The sequence below is a fragment of the Oryctolagus cuniculus genome, chromosome 5 (assembly GCF_964237555.1).
Source record: "Oryctolagus cuniculus chromosome 5, mOryCun1.1, whole genome shotgun sequence".
Lineage (NCBI taxonomy): Eukaryota > Metazoa > Chordata > Mammalia > Lagomorpha > Leporidae > Oryctolagus > Oryctolagus cuniculus.
Window position 1 is genome coordinate 123163880 of NC_091436.1, and position 12952 is coordinate 123176831.

Below are 12952 nucleotides of genomic sequence, written 5' to 3' on the forward strand. Positions count from 1 at the left end.
TACTAGGTAAGCCTATGCTGAATAAGTGGGAAGGCAAGCAGAATCCCCTGAATTGTCTAAGTTTTTTTTTTTTTTGTCTTTTTAACCCTCTGCTGATGGTGTATTGTTGAATCAGGTTAGCTTGAATATTTAATGTGTTGTGGATACCCATCTGGCTAGGCTGGGGGAACAAGAAACAGTGTGTGGGTAGTGTGAGGTGCAGTGAGAATTCTACAGTCTTCCTGGGAGGGTTGAGGAGCTCTCATTCCAGATTCTGTGCTAACTTCTTTCACCCTTGCAGCTCTGTAGAAAACATAGCACAGTGAGTGCAGCACTCTGTGAATATTTGTGGATACTGAGCACCAAACAGGATCCTCCTCATACATTCCCTGTCTCAGGAAGTGTCCCTACATTGATCTTCTCAGTCTCTCTGGCCATCTTGGGCATTGTTTTCAGTTCCTTCCTCTTCATCATCTTGCACTCTCCCAACTAGCCTACTAGTAAATTCTTTTTTACTGCCTAAGTATTTTTCAAAAGGACCTCCTTGTCTGTATTCCCATTGTAATTACCCTGGAGAGGACCCTGGAGATAAATGTATGAAGCCTAGTATAGCTCAAGCCAGAGATTCCCAAAGAAAAGTCTAGCAATTGCCAGTGGCCCAGGATTGAAGATCAATTCAAGGTTATAATGTTCTTTCTTTTCTTCCATTGCCCTCTACAGGTGTGTTGTACTGTTGTTTCTGCAAATATTTTGTATTTTGGCAGAAATTTGTGCAGTGGAGTCTGTGTAAATCACACAAGATCATAACTGACTGTAAATTATGTCGCTTAGTATTTACTACTACACCATGCTCTCTGAAGAGCCCATTCCCTCAAATTAAGAATGTTATGTAAGAAAATAAAGACAGCTTTCCTTTACAAATGCTTACAAAGTTCCTCATGTACCTGTCAGTCTACTCTTCCATTACCGACCTTTCTGAGTCTGATATGTAGGTGAAAAATCTATTTTATGTCAGTCACAGCTATATTACCTGAAGGGTTGGGTAAATATTTACTTTTCTGTTTTGAAGGGATAAGAAGTGTTGAAATGAATGTTCCATTTGCCTTCAATATGAATTGTCCCAGTAGAGCTCAAAATATTTGCCTTCTAAAGGTAGTAGCTTCTCAGCTGAGTCAGTTGATCTACAACATATCTGAAGGTATCTGTACTTTGGAGATCAAATAAGAACATGAGGGTGAAATTCATGAACATGGTGAAATTAGAATGCTATTTATGAGGAGTGGATTAATTATCCTCCATTATTAACACTATGTCATATTTATAGCTGTGTGGGGAGATTAGCATTAGGGAAAGAGATCACTTCCACTTTTCCCAGGCTCAGCCTTTACCCTCTTCTCTCTCCTTTTAGAGGACAGAATGTCCCCCAGCACAGAAACAAGCAGGCCAGGTAACCAAGATATCTTAGAATAATCTCCTTTAAACAAACAGGAATAAGCATGCTTAGAGAGAGTTTCTCTTGTTTGATGCTGTTCTTCCGGCTGAGATTTTTTCAAATAGAAGTTTTGCAAACAACAAGTGTATCCCACAATCTCCCATCCCTAGATGCAGGAGAATATTTATTGTCCTAAAAGGTGTTTTCACACCCATCAAAATCAAAAGGTCTTTTTCTAAACTGCACCTGGAATTGTTATGACTGGATGTGTTCTTGAAATGTCAGTGGCTCTTTGAGTTGTCAGTGGCATCAGGCATAACTGTCTACATGAATATGAGCACCATGGAGGAAAATGGAACCTTTGTGTACACCCGGAGTTCTGGATTCCATTCTCATTTCTGCCCTCAGTGAGCAATGCTTCCTAAAACCAATCATTCCAACTTTCTGAGGTCCAGTTTCCCCATCTATAAAACAACAGATTGGAACAAGGTGATGCTCATGAAAATACAGCACACATGTGTCCCATTCCACTTCTATGTCCTTTGCAGACATAGTTAATTCTTCACTGATCTCTTTCCCACTTAACTTTGATTTGGAATTATAATTTTTCTGAATTAAATGCTATAGGCAGCTGCTACTAAGTAGACATAGTATGCTTAAGATGTAACCCATTTATTATCCCAGGGCCAGATAATATCTAAGGAACTCTCAGACCTGGGACCCTATTTGTTGTACTAACAGAGTAAGTCTTTGGAAAATTTTGAATGTATTATAAGAGTTAAATAAAGGAAAGTACTCAGCAGGATGACAGTCAAAAAATGGTAGTTCAGGGGCCAGCACTGTGGCACAGTGGGTTAAGCCACCACCTGTGATGCTGGCATCCCATGTGGACACTGGTTGGAGGCCCTGCTGCTCCACTTCTTATCCAGCACTCTGCTAATGCACCTGGGAAAGCAGCAGATGATGTTGCTAGTACTGGTATGTGCTTTAAAATGTAATTTCAAGATCATCTTGGCCAATGAAGATGCATATGAAGATATCTGAAAGAAACTATTAGGCTCTAAATAAAGAAAAAATGAAAGATAAATTAACAAAAATGTGCAAGCATGAGTTATTAAAATAAAAAATATGGTTGAGTAAATAGAAAACAATCAATAGTATTTACACTTTGAAATAAAACATTGGGTGATTTTTTTTTAACTTTTATTTAATGAATATAAATTTCCAAAGTACAGCTTATGGATTACAATGGCTCCCCCCCCCCATAATTTCCCTCCCACCCGCAACCCTCCCCTTTCCCTCTCCCTCCCCCCTTCCATTCACATCAAGATTCATTTTCAATTCTCTTTAAATACAGAAGATCAGTTTAGCATATATTAAGTAAAGATTCCAACAGTTTGCACCCACATAGAAACACAAAGTGAACAATACTACTTCAGTACTAGTTATAGCATTAAATCACAATGTACAGTACATTAAGGACAGAGATCCTACATGAGGAGTAAGTGCACAGTGACTCCTGTTGTTGACTTAACAAATTGACACTCTTGTTTAGGACATCAGTAATCACCCTAGGCTCTTGTCATGAGTTGCCAAGGCTATGGAAGCCTTTTGAGTTCACCGACTCTGATCATATTTAGGCAAGGTCGTAGTCAAAGTGGAAGTTCTCTCCTCCCTTCAGAGAAAGGTACTTCCTTCTTTGATGACCTGTTCTTTCCTTTTTTTTTTTTTTTTTACTTAATGAACATAAATTTCCAAAGTACAGCTTATGGATTACATTAGCTCCCCCCCCCCCATAACTTCCCTCCCACCCACAACGCTCCCCTCTCCCACTCCCTCTCCCCTTCTCTTCATATCAAGATTAATTTTCAATTATCTTTATATACAGAAGAACAATTTAACATATATTAAGTAAACATTTCAACAGTTTGCACCCACACAGAAACACAAAGTGTAAAATACTATTTGAGTACTAGTTATAGCATTAATTAAACACCTAAGAGTAATTGTGTATTGATTACAGAGTTCAACCAATAGTTTTAAGTAGAACATAAAATGCAACTTTTGTATTATTGTGGCTCCCCCCGCCCAACCTCCCTCCCTCCCGTGGCCCTTCCCTCTCCCACTCCCTCTCCCATCCCGCCCTTCATCACGTTTCATTTTCAATTACCTTCATATGCAGAAGATGAACTTAGTATATACTAAGCAAGGATTTCAACAGGCTGCACTCACACAACTGAACCAGGTATAGGGTATTGTTCGACTAGTAGTGTTGTTTTTAAGTTTCATAGTTAAACACATTAAGGGCAGAGATCCTACGTGGGGAGCATGTACCCAGTGACTCCCGTTGTTGATTTAACAATTGGCACTCTTATTTATGATGTCAGCAATCACCCGAGACTCTTGCTATGAGCTGTCTAGGCTATGGAAGCCCCTTGAGTACACCGACTCTGAACTTGTTTAGTCAAGGCCATATCACAGTGAAGGTTCCTTCATCCCTTCAGAGAAAGACGCCTCTTTCCTTGATGGCCTGTTCCTTCTGCTGGGGTCTTGTTCACCAGGATCTTGCATTTAGATTGGTTTTTTTTTGCCACCGTGGATGACCATTTATTTCCACTGGGATCTCACTCGCGGAGAGCTTTCATTTAGTTTTTTTTTTTTTTTTTTTTTCCAGAGTGTTTTGGCTTTCCATGCCTGAAATACTCTCATGGGCTTTTCAGCCAGATCCACATGCCTTAAGGGCTGATTCTGAGGCCAGAGTGCTGTTTAGGACATGTGCCATTTTATGAGTCTGCTGTGTATCTCGCTTCCCATGTTGGATCGTTCTCTCCCTTTTTTATTCTATCAGCTAGTATTTGCAGACACTAGTCTTGTTTATGTGCTCCCTTTGGCTCTTAGTCCTATCATTATGATCAATTGTGAATAGAAATTTATCACTGGGACTAGTGAGATGGCATTGGTACATGCCACCTTGATGGGATTGAATTGGAATCCCCTGGTTGTTTCTAACTCTGCCATTTGAGGTAAGTCAGCTTGAGCATGTCCCAAATTGCACATCTCTTCCCTCTCTTATTCCCACTCTTATATTTAACAATGATCACTTTTCAGTTAAGTTTCAACAGTTAAGAATAACTGAGTATTGATTACAGTATTCAACCAAAAGTATTAAGTAGAACAAACAAAAAAAATACTAAGAGTGATAACATATCAAGTTGCTCATCAACAGTCAGGGCAAGTGCTGATCAAGTCACTGTTTCTCATAGTGTTCATTTCACTTTAACAGGTTTCCTTTTTGGTGCTCAGTTAGTTGTCACTGATCAGGGAGAACATATGGTATTTGTCCCTTTGGGACTGGCTTATTTCACTCAGCATAATGTTTTCAAATTCCTAACAGGGATCACTTTTCAGTTAAAATTTAAACATTTTGGGTGATATTTTCAAAGAACTGTATTGTGTCCAACATTCATGCAAGCATAATGATGTCTTTGTGGCAATATTTACAGAAATATACAGATATAACAGAACAATATTTATAGAAAATAATGGAAAATTTCTAAGGTTAAGGAGAAATGTTTTTGAAATTTGATGTTTAAATGGTCAAACACATAGTACAGATAAAAAAGGAAATAAATGATCATTACCTGCAGTGGAGAATTTTTAAAGGGATTATTAATCACAAGGAATAAAATAAGAATATATAATTCATAGAAATTATAATGTCTAATTAGATCATGCCACTGATAAAAATCACATTGTATACCTGCGAAGTATTAAAAACAACTACATGAAGTAACAAGGAATAAACAATTTAAAAAGTTTCATTGACTTTTATGTCTGGCATTAAAAGTAGCAGTTTTGACTTATGAAAAATTTCAATTTTAGTCATTGATTTAAAAGTTTGTTGATAATTGTGCTCAGGTGGTTTCTAAAGGAAACTACAAAGAAACCATAACACTCAACATAGCTTGAATTTGTTACCAGGAGACGAATCCTTTACCAGTGTAAAGCAATGGCATTCTATGCAGCGATTTGAAGATTACATATGATATTGACTATATCTACCAAGAGACAGAAAATAAAGAAACTAAAGAAACAAAACAAAACAAAGAAACAAATCTGGCTATGTAACTGTCTTTTATTTGTTATGGAACTGTTAGGCAAAATAGTACCAAAAAATCTAAGTTTTGCCATTTCATGTGTAAAAGGATTATAAATGTATTTTTAGAGAAAAGTGTTTTATAAATCAAAAGAAATTGAATTTGACAAGTGCAGCAAAATGACATTTCAATAAGTGGAGCAAAGAAACAAAAAGCGTACATGAATATAAGTATTTGCATACAAACAATCCTGAAACTTTTTTATAAGGATTATTTTCTGGGCAATATACATCAAGGTATGCTATCCAATGAAGAAATATTTGAGCAAATTCTGTAAGGTAGTGCCATTTTTAATTTTATTTGTACTGTCCCTGCTTTGAAAAACTTGAAAGATATTTTCACAATATCATGCAGATCTACATTTTGCTTTAGAGATAGTTAAAATTCTGATATGTGATATAGCACTTGATATCACCTATAGCACAATTAAAATATCTCCTAGTATTCTCTATAATATTAAGTCATCAATGTGATTCTATTACGCTATTTAGAGAAGATCTGTAAAATTCAGAGTTAGTTCTGAGTCTATTACTTCAAAACATTTATTGGCAATTCTAGTTGCTGCTTTCCTACAGGGGTACAGAACAGTTTCTCTAAATTTAAATCAGTTTTATAGAACTATCTAAGAATTGCAATCACTCAGGAAATGTACAATTTGACATTTTACTAACAGAAAAAAAAATGTTGCTTAGAGCAATATCATTAATAATTTTGTTTAAATTTAGGCTAAACTCCCAAATTCATGAAGCAAGTATGTAATTTACCAATTATCATCCAGATAACTGACTCATCAGGAGAATACCCCCAGATATGTAGTGACTAATCTTTGATATATTGCCAATTTCTCAATTATTTGATTAACCATTATTTAATGCATACTTGCTATACTTTGATATTGACATCAAAATGGTATGTTTGTCAAGGAAGATGGCAGTAACATGTTTACTAAGTTTGTTAGTTCGACAGTTTTATGTATGAAATTGGCCCATTTATGGACGTTAATTACTCAATCAAATGCTGACTTAAATATTCCCGAGAAGGTACCTTGCAGGTGTTATTTCCATCTAGGATCAGTTGACTTGAAATGAAGGTTATCCCAGGTAGCCAGGTGGGTTTGATTCTATCAGATGAAAGGCCCTTAGCACATGCCTGGGGTTTCTTGATAAGAAGAGATTCCACTGTGGACTGCAGCTTCAGGGTGTGCCTGGGAGTGCTGCCTGCCCGTCCTGACTGGCTGCCCTGTGGATTTTGGACATACCTAGTGTGTAGCCCATCTACACAACTATAACAAAACAAATAATATATTTCTCACAGTTCTGGAGACTGGGAAATCCAACATCAAGACACAAGCAAGCTCAGTTTCTGGTGGGGACCTGGTCTGTGCATCCATGATGGTGCCTTGAGCACTGTGTCCTCACATGACAAAAAAAGGAAGAGGAGACCAAAGGTGAAAGAGCTAGCTGGCTCCCTCCAGCTCTTTTATAAGGCACCGACTGTGGCCACAATGATGGGGCCCTTCCCATGGTTGGTGACAGGTGACCATTCTTGTGGCCTGCCCATCTTCCCCCTTACTTAGTTCCAGTGACTTGTCAGTCCTGGCTCTGTGCCAGGCCACTGTCCACTCACACATCTCTGTCCTCAGTCGTTAATTTTCTGAATTCCTGATAGCGATTGAGTTTGCTCTCCCATGTCTATGTCCTTGCAGTTTCTGTTTTCTATCATCAGACCACAAATCTGCTCCTGTCTTCCACTGTCCTGTGTGCCTCTAGCTTCCAGGTCGTGGTTCTTCATGGGTTCCTGGTAGCTGTGTGGTGAAGGGATTGCAGAAAGTGTCTGTGCGGGATAAGGATATTGATTTACATTACTCAGTATTTCCTCAAACTTGTTATACACCTGAAGCAACATTAGCCTAATTTTTGTTAACTTAAAGGAAATTTCATTTGTGTTTCCACCAAAATAATACATTTTCTTCCAAAACAGATAGGAAAGGTTGATCGATAGATACATTTGTAAACATAATATATATATGAAGAGAGAGAGAGAGAGAGAGAGAGAGAGAGAGAATCTTTTGTCTGCTGCTTCCTCCCCAAATGTCTGTAACAACTGGAGCTGGGCCAAGTAAAACAAGGAGTCAAAAACTCCATCTGATGTACCTTTCTCTGAAGGGAAGAGAGAACTTCCACTTTGACTATGGCCTTGTCTAAATAAGATCGGAGTTGGCGAACTCAAAATGCTTCCATAGCTTTGGCAACTCATGACAAGACCCTTGTGATTACTGACACCATAAACAAGAGTGTTAATTGTTAAATCAACAACAGGAGTTACTATGCACTTACTCTCCATGCAGGATCTCTGTCCTTAATGTGTTGTACTATGTGAATTAATGGTAGAACTAGTACTCAAACAGTACTTTATACATTGTGTTTCTGTGTGGGTGCAAACTGTTGGAATCTTTACTTAATATATACTAAATTGATCTTCTGTATATAAAGATAATTGAAAATGAATCTTGATGTGAATGGAATGGGAGAGGGAGCGGGAGATGGGATGGTTGCGGGTGGGAGGGAGGTTATGGGGGGAAAAAGCCAGTGTAATCCAAAAGTCGTACTTTGGAAATTTATATTTATTAAATAAAAGTTAAAAAAAAAACAAATAAAATCCTATGCTTGACACAGTAGAAACAGCAACAACAACAGCAAAAAACCTCCATCTGGGTCTTTTACAAAGGTGGCAGGGATTGCATACTTGAGTCTCTGCTCCTCCCCAGTGTGTTAGCAAGAAGTTGGATCAGGAGTGGAGGTGGAGGTAAGACTCAATCCCTGGCACTCCAATATGAGGTGTGGGCGTCCCAAGCCACAGATTATCCTGCTACATCAAAATGCCTTCCCCACTCTATAAGATTTTCCAAAAATAATAGAAATTTCATTTCAAGTATTAATGAATGTATTTTTTCTGTGTTAGCACATGAATGTATTGGGCTTGTTGAGCTGTGTCAATGATGTTTATTACTGACTAAAATATTATTGAAATATAAAATCAGTAAGTATAAATGAGAGGGGGTCCCTCTGAACATAGTCTCTTTAGTGAGTATGGAGTGTTGGGCATATGAAGAGCATGGATCTTGTTTCTCCAAGAATTTTGTCCAGATTCTCTAATGATGACTGAAAGGTTGTGAGACATAAAATGTAAAGAATCATTGCCCTTTGAATTTCTGCCACTTATAATTAGACACTTTTCATTTTATTCTATACAATAGCCCAAAGGAAAGTTATCATGGTAGTAAAAAAAAAAGTATCTGATACTCCAGTATCAAGGGAAAAATAAAGCTAAAAGTTTTTGAGTGAGATTGGGGCCAAATTCAAAGTGACTAGAATTATGTCACCGATTGCTCATCCTCCTCTCAATGAACTGATGCCTCTCAAACATCAGACTTTAATGTAAAAGTGCTTTTCTTAATTATTGACTTTCTGCACAGTTTCATTACTAAGGCTATAATTTTGGTGCTTTTTGCATATGAATAATTAAATAGTGAGGATTGTTTCTGGAACTCACTGTGCTCTGCACAGTGAAATGAGAGGAATTAGCAATTTACATAGCAGGTAGGAGGTGGGACCAAAGAAAGGGAGAGAAGGAAGGCTCTGTCAGAAGGCTCTGGGAAGGAAGAGGAGCCTAAGCAACATGATGCAGATGGAGGCTGAAGAGCACATCAGCCAGAGCATTTCCCTGTGGAGTGTTGATCAAGGGTGTTTAGGATGATGACGTACAGTGATCCATTTAAGTCATTTCCTGGGCTATGAGACAGCTACCCTTCTCCCTTTTCCCAGACTGTTCAACTTGCTAGCCTTGTGTTAATGGGGCTTTGCTGAAATGGGGGATGCTCAACTGCAGAAAAAAAGAGCAACGGCCAAGTGGTAGACCATTCAATGTTGGTCGTAGTGCAGCCCCACTTCTTGAGAATCGCAGCGGAATGGAGAGTAGAAGGGTGAGTCATTGGTGGATTCATCACAATATATGAGTTGGAAACACTTGCCATTCTCTTTTCTATACTAAAGGAAAGGCTGAAAGCTTCCATGAGGTTGTTTGTTGAAGCAATTAAATAAGTTAATGTATATCAAGTGCCTGGCATGAAGTAAGTACTCAGTGAGTTTTGTCATTATTTTTATTATGATTTGAATAGCTTGGTTATTAGGTCATAAATGGATAACATATGAGGCAGGGAAGACTACCAAAGAGATACAGACAATATTGGCTCTAGGATTTTAGTGATAGGACAGATTACTTTCAGCACCATTTAAGAGAAGGGTTTATGGTGGAGCTAGACTTCCTGTGGGACATGGGACCTGTTTGAGACTCAAAAGGAGAATTCCAGCTGGATACTTAGTTCTTTGAAAGATGAAAGGACAAGGCTTAGAGGAGGCAGGGAGGAGATTAATTTGTGTCCTTTTGTGTTCAGAGCCAAGGCTGAGTATAAACAGTGGAGGAAGTTGCTTGGGAAGGTGGCTGGTTGTAGACTGGGACAGCCTTGAATAATAGCCTAAAGAGTAAAACTTCTTGATGGACAGGGTGTGTGTGCAGCACAGATGCCATGCAAGGAGTCTCAGAAGAAGGTTTCAAAATCAGCAGTGCTTTAAGGAAGTTAGCCTGTAGGTTAGGAGGACAGAGTTGAAAGGCAGAAAAGACCGAGGATAATGTTTCAGTAGTTGAGGCAGGAAGAGATAAGGCAGGCATGGACTGATGGCAATCGATATGATAACTGAGAAATATGAGAAGCATCTGTCAAAGGGAGGATCAGCAGGTCCTAGAAGCTGACTTGGGTCTGGGGAAGATGTGGAGTGGGGACAGGAGGAAGAAAAGTTACTTATCATACTTCAGATTTGAACGTGGAAACTGGAAGAATGGTAGTGCCAAAACAGAACACAGGGTGTTAGGTACTTTGGGAAATGTTCTCATTTAAGGAGGAATGAAGTTGAAAAGCCAGGTTAGGAGAGAGAACCAAAATGGAAGATGGAGACCCCAAGTAGTGCAGATGCAAAGATGAGAGGAGAACTTCATAAAAGATGGATTGGCATGCTAAAAGCTGTAAGATGAGAAAGATGAGACCTAAGAAAAGCTGTTGTTAGCCCAAAGTCATTGGTAATTTCAAAGAGAGTGGTTTAACAGGAGAGCTTCAGAGAGAGGAGGAAGAAATTCAGTTGGGTTGAGAAGTTGGAAGAAAATGGAAGAGAAAATATAGGATAGTAGTCCAAGGATGGGAAGAGTTAAGGGAAGGTCTGATGTCTAAATATTTGGGAGTAAGAGACATGAACCTATTCTCAGGCAAAGGGATTAAGGATTGATGAGTCGGTCAGATCTCAAAAGCTAGGCTACAGAGCCCTGGAAATTCTTGCCAAGCAGCTGTGAGGATCCAGATGAGGCTAGCTCTGCAGTGTCCTTTTGTGTTCTCTTTAACTACCTGTTATGAGCTTCTCCATTGGTTACAGAGAAAGAAAGAGGGGAAGAAGGATTGGTGGGTCCCTCAGGCACAGAGGAGTATCAGAAAGTGAGCTATAGTGATGAGAGGTTGACAGAGAGTATTCAAATGGTGGCATCTGAGGTTGGTCGTAGGTAAAAGTAGCTTGAAGTAGTCAGAGCGCTAGGAAGGAGGGAGAAGGACTGGGATTCTCCATGGAAGCAAACTTTCTATCGAAGTGAGGAGGGGAGGTAAACAGTACATCCTGCTCCCCCATTTCATCATCTATTTTGAAAGAACATTGCTCCCAAATGGCAACAGTACAGAGGAATTTGTTGAAGTGGGATGAAGCCATTGGTGACAAGGGGCTCAAGAAAGTTAAAGATTGGAGTCTTGAGAGTGAGGATGAAGAAATGACAGAGAGTGATGCATAGTGCAGGGTAGACATGTGAATCAGGTCCAGTCTTCAAGGAGAAGCCAAGAGCAAGGGGTGATGGCTAAGTGAAAGGAATGGGAAGGTGTAGGGCACAGAGGAGAATCTGTGGCTGGCAGGCTGCCAAGGTGATCAAAATGGACAGCTAGGTGGACAGCAAGCAATGTGGCGATGGAAGCTCCTTAGAAAGGAGGGGGCTGTTAACTCATCTCTGAGCTGTGTGTGCTGGGGCCCAGAAATGCCTCAGCAGAGAAGGAATCCAGGGTCCAGAATCAGAAATACCTGCATCTCCTGGGACTGTGGCATTAACCTACTAATACCTCCTTCAGGGGGAGGTGATTTCCCCCAGCCACATCTGTAAAGGGACATGGTCTTTGTTTATTTACTTCTCCATCTGAGACAATGAATGGGAGAGTCCGGTGTGAGGTTGAGACAAGGCTCATCCCTTGCCTAATATGAAAATGACAGTTTAGAGAACTTTAGGACATTTTCCCACAAAGCCACAGCTTCCTCCTCTACCCCCAATAGCTAAAACAAATAAAATAAAAATGTTTTGTGTATTCTCATCCTATGGTGGTTTGTTGCTAAAACGCCACAAACCAAACCAAGTAACCAAAGAAAGCAAACAGGATTACTCTGATACGTAGTGCCTTAGTTGTGAAGAACAAGTTCCTCTTTACATCACCCGAATGTAACCATTTATTCTTTAAATCTCCAATTATAAAAATTATAAACAGTTTTTTTAAAGAAAAAGCTATACTTATTTATTTGAAAAGTTAGAGTTACAGAGAGAGAAGGAAAGAGACAACAGAGAGATTTTGTTGTTGTTGTTGTTGTTTATTTGACAGATAGAGTTAGACAGTGAGAGAGAGAGACAGAAAGGACTTCCTTCCGTTGGTTCACCCCCCCAAATGGCCACTACAGCTGGAACTACGCCAATCTGAAACCAGGAGCCAGGTGCTTCCTCCCAGTCTCCCATGTGGGTGCAGGGGCCCAAGCACTTGGGTCATCCTCCACTGCTTTCCCAGGCCACAGCAGAGAGCTGGACTGGAAGAGGAGCAACCAGTACTAGAACCCAGTGCCCATATGGGATGCCAGTGCTGCAGGTGGAGGATTAACCAAGGGAGCCACGCGCCAGCCCCCAACAGAGAGATCTATCCACTGGTTCACTCCCCAGGTTGCTGCACTTATCAGAGCTGAGCCAGGCTGAAGCCAAGAGCCAGGAGACTCATCCATGTTGCCCACTTGGATACAAGGGCCTAAGTACTTGGGCCATCTTCTGCTGCTTTTCCAAGGCCATTACATGGAACTGGATTGAAAGAGGAGCAGCCGGACTTGAACCGGTGCCCATATGGGATGCTGGCATTGCAAGCGCAGCTTTACTTGCTATGCTACAATGCTGGCCCCAAAACACACATTTTTAAAACAAGTTCCTTTGGGGAATTTTTAGATCTATCAAGTGAAGTTTTACACATTCTCTGCTGAACCATATTAAATGGCAC